This window comes from Malus domestica, chromosome 15, assembly GCF_042453785.1.
Source record: "Malus domestica chromosome 15, GDT2T_hap1".
NCBI lineage: Eukaryota > Viridiplantae > Streptophyta > Magnoliopsida > Rosales > Rosaceae > Malus > Malus domestica.
Genome location: NC_091675.1, coordinates 53,698,970 through 53,710,090, shown reverse-complemented (window position 1 = coordinate 53,710,090; position 11,121 = coordinate 53,698,970). Strand labels below are relative to the sequence as shown.

Here is an 11,121-nt window from a genome sequence, read left to right as displayed (position 1 = left end):
AAAACTAGTTTTGAAGTACCAAAAAATTCAGCAGTACTATTTTAGTTTGCAAATTCACCAAACACTCAATTCTCTTTAGATTGTCATGAAAAAATTTAGGTATGAACTAGACATATATGAATACTATTTTGCAAAATTTAATGATTTTTTTTAAATCTTATAAGTGAGCCAAAAATGAATTCGAAAAGAGAGGTGCTGCAGAAACAGCAGAAAATGTTCAGTACATACCTGAGATTACAAATTCACCAAATATTCATTGTTCAACTGATTTGGATCAGAATTTTCAAACATAAAGTAAACATAAAAATCTGTTATTTCCCAAAATTTCATAATTTTTGAGATTTTACAAGTGTACTAAAAAAAAATTTGAAATAAGTTGTGCTGCTGAAACAACAGAAATTCTGCAAAACATACCCGAGTCTAAATAATTCACCAAAACTTCAATCTTCCTCCAATGTGTATGAAAATTTTCAGAAATAAAGTAGACATGTAAATTTATTGTTACCCAAAATTCCATGATTTTTTTTTTCGATTTTAAAAGTGGGTTAAAATAAAATCGAAATGGAATTTGCTGCAGAAACCGCATACATTCTGCAGGACAGTCCCGAGATTAAAAATTCACCAATAATTCTTTTTCAAACCAATGCTCTTCAAAATTTCTAGATTTGAAATAAATATCTCAATGTATATCATACTAAAATTTCATGAATTTATGAGTCACATAGATATGTCAAAATAATATCACAAGCAGACTATTCTGCGGAAGTCTGCAGAATTCCAGCAATATGGTATCAAACTTAAAAATTTACCATAAATCCATTTCTTGTCTAGAAACGTGAAAAAAATACCAACATTTAGCATGTCCATTTTGATATATCAAAATCTCCTTTTAAGATAGAAAACAATTTAAAAGTGACACCAAAATGGCCACGGCATTAATATGTGTATATAGATCAAGCTCCTTACGACGCAAGATTTGAGAATTGAAAGGGATCTCAAACCTTTCTAATTCCTGCAGAATGAGTTCACACATTCATCTAAGCTATGAATGAACATGTGTGCCTGCATAAAACATGTTAGTGTCAATGACACACCCTAACCCGAAGACTAGGACGTGCTGGCCGTCACGTGAGCGTGACGTAACCATAACGCAAGCGGAAACGATTTAATAATAAAATACGAGTCAACGAAAACCACTAATTGCAGTTATTTACAACCTAGCATTCTATGTGCATAAGAGTGTACTAAACACACATAAACAGAGCATAAGCGTCTAGGTGCAGTCAAGTAGGACCATAACTATTTTACAACACCCTCGGGTGAATCCTACATTTATTTAGTCTGTCAGAACGCCGAAGCAGTCCTCGTAGGCCACCAACGCCTCAACTATCAACTAGAACCTGGAGGGGCGAAAAACAGAAAACGTGAGTGGGCGAAAATAAAGCTTTTCCAAAACATTTCATGAATCCACATTTATAACCCCTTTTTGGAAAACCTGTATACTTTCCCAGAAAAATAGTATATAGCATATATATCTCAACTGTCTCGATCATCAATCTTATAACAGATTCAATAAAGAATGTACCATGCCAATTTCAACAGTTTAGTATGAATGCATTAACATAATATAATCAGGTAAAAGAAATAATCAATCGGAGGCCCTCTAATAGCCCTGAACGATTGAACCTAGAGCTCAATATCTATCAATCTCACTCTCTGCCGGAGTCACTCCGCGTGACCTGTCCGGCCTTCTGCACATAAGTCGGAACCACCTAATGTAGTCTGAACGACTCATGGTAATATTCGCTCTAGTGCTTCTCTCATCAATCATCTGTATACAATAACCTAAGGTCACCCACCAGTCATAATCTCACTAACACTCTACGACTGGCCCGTCGTACCCACTCCGCGTGGACTGTACGACCAGCATCTACTTGGATCCAAGGCGAGCGTGCGATGCGGTGAATACTATAAGCACTAAACCATGGTGCAGGATATGAGCTCAATATATCATCATCATCAACATAAACAGTAATAATACTCACCTGATAATTACCTGTGCGTCCACAGCACCATTTCAAATATATGCATCATACATCAATTCATGATGTTCATAAAATTCTATGCATGGCAAACCAAATCATATTTCACATTTCAATTCAACATACTTTTCATTTAAGTTGATTTCTGGGGAAATCGAGTATATAGGTATATATATAAAAAGCAATGCCCACTCACTGATATGTCGCCGGGTCGTAACCCCCTTGACGCCCCTGGATGTGCTCGTCCTCGTTATATGTTCCTCCTAGAAGTGAAATAACTTAAAACAATCATTTAACGCACATTTAACGCACCTAAACCAAACTAGGTAATAAATTCTTCATACGATGCTCAAATTGGGTATATGAATATACCACAGTGACCTACACAACCTCAGGATCATCCCCATATTTTTAAAATAATTTTTGGAGGTCTCACGCGCCCCCACGCGCCTGACGTGGCACGGACCTACGCGCGGCCCACGCGCAGCCACGTGCCAGGCACACTGACGGTACAGTGAACGGCGTTAGGAATATTCCGTTAAAAACTAACGGTTTCCGTTAAAATTAACTAACGGCGTCAGAATATTCCGTCAAACTTGACGGAATATTCCGTCACCTTCAACCTTCAGCTCCGGCGACCGTCGCCGGCGCCGGAAACTGGGAAAATTTTCAATTTCACTATTCTTCTTCATTTTTCGTCCATTTTTCACGTAATTTATACCAAAATGAAGCATTTCACATGTACAATCACGTTGGAAGGGTTTTAAGGTCTAAAAACAACAAGATCAAACCTTTCCAAATTTCACAAAACTCGGCCAACTTCGAAACCAGTGATCCCGACGTCCATTTTGTTCAAACGAGGCACTCCGAGCCTCCTCGTGACCTCCTTAAGCTCACTGTGATCTTAGTTTGGCCTAAAACACAACCAAATCAAAGTTCGTGAACAGTGTCAATTCATGGGGTCTTTAGAAACTAGGGTTTTTGAAATGAAACTTACTTGAAACTTATACCCCCGTGCTCGTGAAGTTCCCAAGATCACGATGGTGATCTTAGATTGGACGTTCGTGTAGGATTGTGGTTATGCTTGGTGTTTGCCGTGAGTTCGAGTGAGTTCGAGAGTAAGAGAGAGAGAGTGTTTCTGAGGGAGAGCTGAGGAAGAAAGAGGGAGTGTGAGAGACAAGAACACGGGAAATGGGGAGGGATTTAGGGTGTAGGACCCCACCTAAAGTCCAAACACAACATTACAACCTAGTTTTAGTCCCTAACATAAATTAACATATACTAATATAAATCTAACCCTAGTTTAGGATCTTAAAGTAAAACAAATGTCATACATTTTACACACCTTGATCCCGTGTAAGGTCACATTGGTCATTTCACGTCCTCGGAATTTATAATTCCGGGACGGGCTGTGACAGTCATGGTATCCAAATTCAGAATTTTAAATCATGAAAATCCTATACAATGGCTCACCCACGAAGTTAGTATCCATAAGGTTAATTCAATCCATCAACTCAAAATAATTTCAAAAGGTTGCTTTAGACAACAACAAAAAATATGAGCAAACTTACTAATTTTACTTCCGTTGGGTCAAAATTTATTCTCACCTTTGAACGGGATATGCTCACTAGGGTTTGGGCGAGCCCTAGGAAACCCAACACTAACACTACCAATCAAATTAAAGCAAGATATGCAAATCTCGTAAAGCTCAACCCATAATAAAGCATGGCAAATAATTCATTATGCAAGACTTGGCAGCAAGCTTTTCATAATGGGGTTCAAGCTCGATGCATAAACCCTAGTGCATGGGTAATGAACCATGGCAGCATACTAGAGCTCTCTGATCCTTCAACCAAACAAATTTACTCCATCGGAGATATCATGTGATAGAAAAGGAATACTAAAAACTACAAAATCTTTGGAATAATGTATCTTTCACCCACCATACATCTTATGTATAAATATGTCGTATGATGTAACTTGACATCTAAATCATAAAGTTAATTGAATATGTTGGTCAACAGTCATTCACAATATAAATTTTGCCATGAATCTTTGTGATTCATGCCGCAAAACTGTAGTTAGAAAAGCAATTACAAAAATATTCTAAGATTAAGCGGAAGCCTCAGGATCCACAAGTAAAAGACATTTAAACAAAACAACAAATAATTATGCCTTTAATTTGTTAAGAATTTGTTCAAACAGATTACCAATAATCCGAACCCCCAAGCTTTGCAAATTCCCTAGCAGATTTGTATCAATATATTCAAAACCAACCATGATCGAAATTCTGAATTCTAGGCGAGGTGAGAGGCTCTGATACCACATATAAGATGTAATCTGAAAATCAACAAGTTACTAGAATCACAGATAAAACAAATATAACTACAATAAACCAATCAAACAATTAAAAGGGAAATAAACTTATCTTCCGAAGTGGAGGAAGAAGAAGAAGCCATGACTGCTAGGGTTTCAAGGAGGAACTTCTACACTCTAGCAGCCGAGATTCCTTGAGCACAAAAATAGGGTTTTGCACTAGAATAGGATGATGCTGTGAGTGCAGGGACCTCCTAATATATAGACGCTCATCCCTTTAATCCGGCCTATTAACTGATTAAAGGGATATTCCATATCAATTAGGATTTCATTATAGTCCTAAATGGTAACGAACTCTTTGTCAACTAAATAAGGTTTTCATAATTAATTGCACTAAATAAGGACTCCTAAACCTAACCAAATAAGGCTCCATAATTTTCTCAACCATTAACTCGGATTGACCAAGTTACTGTATGTCAAGAAACAATAAGCACATGTTCTTTGACACTCACAACTTACATGTGCATGTACGTTGTGTGGAGAGGAGAGGGGGAGAGGGGGGGAGGGTTGGCGGAGGGGGTATTGGGTAGTGGCGATGATGGTGGTAGTGGTGACAACAATTTGGTGAAGGTGATGGTAGTAGAGATGATGGTTGTTATGGTGACGATGGTGGTGGGAGAGGGGCGGCGTACTAGAATATTTTATTTCTCTTCAAAATTCTAACTCTATTTTATTTGTATTTTGTGCTTTCTATTTTTTTTTTAAATTTAATTTATTGAAAACAACAGACATTAACATACATGTTTTATAAAATTTAAACTAAATATTATTTTTCTATTTTTGTATTTTACCGAATGCATTTTACACTCGTTTTTGCATATGTAAAACGAAAAACTTTGGACAGAATGTTACAAAACATGCCCATAGTTTACCCTGATTCCCTATCAAATAATTATAAAAGGGGGAAAGTGGTGGAAGGTAAAAGGCAACAAACTCGCCTTCTCAGGTTTGTTTATTTATTAATCTCTCCCTTGAGCTCTTCCGTCTTTGGATTCATTTCATTTGATATGATATTCGAGGAATGTCAATGGCATTTCTCAAAAGTGAAACTTTTTATGAATTCTCTGTTGTTTCATAGTTTAGCGTCAATTTTCAAGTCAATATTTTAAAATCTTGTGCTAAAACATAAGGTGGCAGAGAATCTGTGAAGAATTTGTCAAGATTTATGCAATGTGTGTATGTGTGTGTCAAAGTTGAAAAGAGAAGAGATTGTCAAGATTTTAGAGAACGGCCATCGACTTGCTATGAATGAGTCAAGTACCGATATTATACCCAATTTAAACTAACCTAGCAGATAACATAGTTTTATCACAAAAAATCGACGCATTTAAAATAAGAATAGCTTAAGACAAGTTACCTTTTATTTTGTCACGTTTTCGAGGTAAGATTTTTTACATTTTTCAACAGAGATAGAAAATAAATAAAATATATCCTCCTATACAATCTCACTCACTTTTCTTGTTCCTTTTAGCCCCTTCGGACAAAACTAACAAATTACTATTATAAATAGGAAAATGTTAGAGAGATAACCTTTATTAGAGACATGAGAGAAAGGGGTGCTAAATATCACACTGTTTAGTTTCGTAACTATAACACAAAAGATTGCAGGAAAAATGGGAAGGGAGGGCTATTGATATTATTGCTTTACTTCTTTTCTTTGCTGTGTATTGTAGTCACACACGGAGTGCTCTTTATATAGAGCCACATCCATGACAAAACAAAAGGTGAAATGTTGAAAACTTCACATAACAACAATCATACTATTGTGGCCTTTTTGAAAACTTCACATACTGACAAATACACTACTATGGGCATTCATTCTCATAATTTTACAACACTCCCCATTGGATGCCCATATGTCAACATTAGTTGCCTCACTAAAACCTTGCTGGGAAAAAACCCAATGGGAAAAAACTGTAGCGAAGGCAAAAAGAGTACAACTTTGCTTGGATTGTTGATATAGTGTTAAGTATGCTTATGTTGCCTCGTTAAAACCTTGATAGGAAAAACCCAGTGGGAAAAATCATAGTCGAAGGAAAAAGAGTACAACAGGCATGTATCATGGATGCTCCCCTTGATATGTATCTCCCCTGATTCCGCATTCTTCAAGCTAAACTGATTGGTAAGTCGACGTAATCCGATACCATGCACTAGCTTCTGAAACGTGCACTTTGTTAAAGATTTGGTGAATAGGTCTGCCAGATTTTCATTAGAACGAATTTGTCTGACTTCAATAACTTTAGCCTTCGGAAGCTCATGTGCACTAAAAAACTTTGGAGATATGTGTTTAGTCTTATCGCCCTTGATAAATCCTTCCTTCATTTGGGCAACACATGCTGCATTATCTTCATGAATGACAGTCTGTGTTTGAAGGTAGACCATATCAATTCTAGATATGATGGATTATTGATCTTAACCAAGAACATTCACGACTTGCTTCATGTAAAACAAGTATTTCTGAGTGATTGGAAGATGTAGCAACTAATGTTTGTTTTGTTGAGCAACATAAGATTGTTATATCTCCATTAGTAAATAGTTTATGAGCGGCTTTTATGCGGATCAGAGAGAAAACCAACATTTGCATATCCAACAAGGATCTGGTCCTTTGTGGATTTCTCTTAGTAGAAGAGACCCATGTCTGTTGTCCTACGAAAGTATCGTAAAACATCTTTGATTCCATTCCAGTGATGAATTGTTGGATCAGAACTATACCTTACTAACAAGTTGACTGAAAAAGTTATATCTTATCTAGTACATTGTGCTAAATACAATAAAGCACCTATTGTACTCAAATATGGTACTTTTGGACCAATGACCATGATCGCCTTAATTTGATTGAGAGCATACCTAATGGTTTGTTAGTCGTTTCAGGCGACTTAAGTCCTTCTAGGACCGTCATATATATGTCAGTATCTAATTCTCCATATAGATACGCGGTGATGACATCCATAAGTCGCATGTCAATTTTTTCTGAAACTATCAAACTTATTAAGTAACGGAGCATAATTGCTTCCATTACAGGAGAGTATGTCTCCTCATAATCAATTCCAAGTCTTTGTGAAAAACCTTGTGCAATGGGTCGTGCTTTATATCTTGCAATCTCGTTTTTCTCATTTCGCTTTCTTGTGAATACCCATTTGTAACCCACGGGGTTTACACCAAGCGGGGTTTGGACGACCAGTTCAAAAACACTTCGCATTTCTAAGGAATTTAATTTTGCCTGGATTGCATCTTTCCACTTAGGCCAATCTTGTCTCTATTTGCATTCATCAATAGAGCGGGGCTTAATATCATCGCTTAATATGATTTTAGTGGCTATTACGAATGCAAACATGTTGTCGATGATTATTTTATTTCGATACCACAATTCATTAGTCCATGCATAATTTATGGAGATTTCTTTGCTTTCATGTACTTCTGTTTCTTCAGGGATATGTGTCATCAATGACATTTTCTTTTTCAAAATCATCATTTGTGGATTTGTCATTCATTTTCTTTTTCTAAATGATTTCATTTAGATTCATTTGTGCAATTATCCTTCTCTTTCGAGGGGCTGAATCTTTTGAACCTGGGGGTCTACCACGCTTCAGGTGTGCACCAAAAGAATCATTCGCTGCCACTTTATTTTGTCTCATAAGGACATCAATTCTTGCAGACGCATTTGCAGTTGGTATATGTGATTTTGTCACTTTCGTTGCATCATTAAATGCATCTGGCATTTGATTAGCAATATTTTGAAGATGAACGATCATTTTCACATTGAGTGCTTCGTGGGTCAAAATGAGAAAACATGGGTACAACCCATGTCAGCTCTTGCTGTTTATCTGGAACGGTTTTTTCTCCCTCTAACGACGAGATGACTGTCTCATCAAAGTGACAATCCACAAAATTATCTGTAAACATATCACATGTCAAGGGTTCCAAATATCTAATGATAGGTGGCGAATCAAAACCCACATAAATTCTCAATATGCATTGAGGTCCCAATTTAGTGTGTTGTGGCGGTACAATAGGCACATAAACAACATAACCAAAAACTCATAAATGTGAAAGGTTTGGCTGATACCCAAATACGAGTTGTACTGGGGAGTATTGGTGGTTGGCTATAGGTCTCAATTAAACCAATGATGCAGCATGTAAGATGGCATGTCCTTATGCAGAAATTGGCAATTTTGTTTTCATGAGCAAAGTGCGAGCTATTAATTAAAGCTGCTTGATAAATGCTTCTACTAAACCATTTTGAGTATCGACATGAGGAACATGGTGTTTGTTAATGCACAAAATCAGTGAGGACTTTGGTACAACAGAAAGTGTTAAGTTTGTGACCTTCGCTAGATTGCTCCAGTCACTAGTGTGGATAAGTATGTAAATGGATAGAGACAGGGAAGCAAACACAAGATGTATGTGGTTCACCCAGATTGGCTACGTCTATGGAGTAGAGGAGTTCTCATTAATTGTGAAGGGTTTACACAAGTACATAGGTTCAAGCTCTCCTTTAGTGAGTACAAGTGAATGATTTAGTACAAATGACATTCGGAAATATTGTGGGAGAATGATATCCTTTTATAGAAGAGTTTCTAGCTTTGTTTTGACATTGACACGTGTCGTGTTGTAATTGGCTTCTGATGTTGACACGTGTTGCGCTGTGATTGGCTTCTGATGTCGACACGTGTTGCACTGTGATTGGCCTCCTAGTTTGAGGAAACTCTTCTGGGTTCTTGGCGGTATAACATTGACCAGTGCTCAGTAGTTTCGGGATTGGTCAAGTATGGTACAAACAGTGCTCCCCTAAGTTCCCGAGTGAGGGAAGCTCCTCGGTTGAGGACTTGCAAGATCCAAGCCGCTGAGTAATCATGAAACTTCTAAGTACTGAAGTGTGATATCGTTTTCACTTGCCTTATCTGTCTCATAAGTAGATGTGGCATCTTCTCTGAAAGTACTTTTCCTCCATCCAGGGGTGGTATCCTTAACCGGTGGAGATGCACTAGGTAATGTATCAATTTCACTTGAAGCTTACTTGTAGTTTTAGGCTTGGTCAAGCGTGATACAAACCATGAAGTAGGAGTCCCCCAAGTCGCCGAGCTGGGAGATCCGCCGAAAGAGGTGACAGACAAGGTAAGCAATCAGAGCTCCCAGCAATCAGTCTCAGATCAGAAGTTTGATTTCGAGTTCCGGCTAATTGTTCTTATTCTCCCTATCTTGCAGGCAGCAAGAAGGATAAAGAGAAGAAAAAGGAGAAGAGATGATATGAGATACTTTTGCTTTTGAAGAAGTAACTTTCCACAGGCTTATTCTTGAACTGGGCTAGAGGGTTTTCTGGTTTCCTTCAGAGTATAAGGTCGACTCAAGAATTTGAGGGTCAAAACAAGTCCATCAAATCAAGAGTGCGTTCAACCTTGATGATATGGGATACTTTTTCTGTTGACAAAGTAATAGATGAATCGGCACGTGTTCTATTGCGCTTGTCTCCACATGATTCCTTGTATCCTTCTCACTTGCCCTATCTGTTCCTCAGGCAGATGTGGTATCTTTTTTGGAAGCATAAGATGTTAAAGATGAGTACTCGAGAGCAATGCTAGGTAAGTAATCAGGCAATGAGTTCCAGGTAGTTAGTCCTGACTGGAAGCTTGATTCCAAATGCTAACTGATTGCTCTCTTTCTCCATGTCTTGCAGGTAAGAACAAGGTCAAAGGAAAAGACACAAAAAAAGCATGATATGGAATAATCTTGCTTTTAATCCTGATGATATGAGATACTCTGGCTCTGGTGTGGCTTGTTTGCAGAGGTATTATCAGGGAAAAATAAGCTGAGTACTTCGAGAGACTGTGCTGAGAGTGCCTCTCGGATATGAAGAAAAGTTGAGCATTTTATTTATTTGCAGGTTTGCCTGGCTGTGGAGGATGAAGGTCGACATATATAGGAATTGTCCCAACAGCGAGTAGTAACGTTGTTCCTTTACCCTTCTCGGTCATAGTAATGTAGTGGGAGCTGCAAGATTCACGTGTTTTAACTTTGTCAGAGCACTTTGAAAAAGTGGTCTGTGGTATTTGGAAAGCTGATGTTGCATGTGAAGATTGCAGATAAGTTTTATCCAAGGAAATCTGGCTTTCGAAGTTCAGAAAACGGTTCTTCTTCAATTTTCGAACAAGCAATCCTGTCGGGGACATAGCTCTTAAGATTCGAAGAACGGTGCCTCTTCGATTTTTGAGAAAGCAACCCTGTTGGGAGTCTAGCTCTCAAGATTTGGAGAGCGGTGCCTCTTCGATTTTTGAGAAAGCAATCCTGCTGTGAGTCTGGCTTTCGAGAGTCGGATAGCAGTGCCTCTTCGATTTTTAAGAAAGCAATCCTGGTGGGAGTTTAGCTCTCAAGATTCGGGGAGTGGTGCCTCTTCGATTTTTTAGCAAGTAATCTTATTGGGAGTGTTTTCTCGATGTGAGTAAAGGTTGGCCATTTTTGTCAATCTGCCTTGCCACAGAGCACATAGGTTCATTTAAAGAGCTTCAGCTTCGAAAGTTTCATTTACATAGCTCTAGCTTCGAAAGCTTCATTTACAGAGCTCTAGCTACGAAAGCTTCATTTACAGAGCTCCAGCTTCGAAAGCTTCATTTCAGAGCTCCAGCTTCGAAAGCTCCAACTTCGAAAGCTTCATTTACAGAGCCGAGAACTTTGGGGAGCCAAGCAAGCTTGAGATGATGGGCCATGA

At 38.0% G+C, this 11,121-nt stretch overlaps 1 long non-coding RNA gene across 1 annotated transcript; it reads right to left on the bottom strand.

Moving 5' to 3' along the window:
• Positions 1 to 1,177: 1,177 nt before the first annotated feature.
• Positions 1,178 to 2,307, bottom strand: LOC139192020 (uncharacterized). The gene is made up of 2 exons (XR_011575780.1): positions 2,239 to 2,307; positions 1,178 to 1,400 (listed from the first exon to the last, which is right to left on the bottom strand). It is a non-coding gene; the product is annotated as an uncharacterized lncRNA (long non-coding RNA).
• Between the last annotated feature and the right edge of the window lie 8,814 nt (positions 2,308 to 11,121).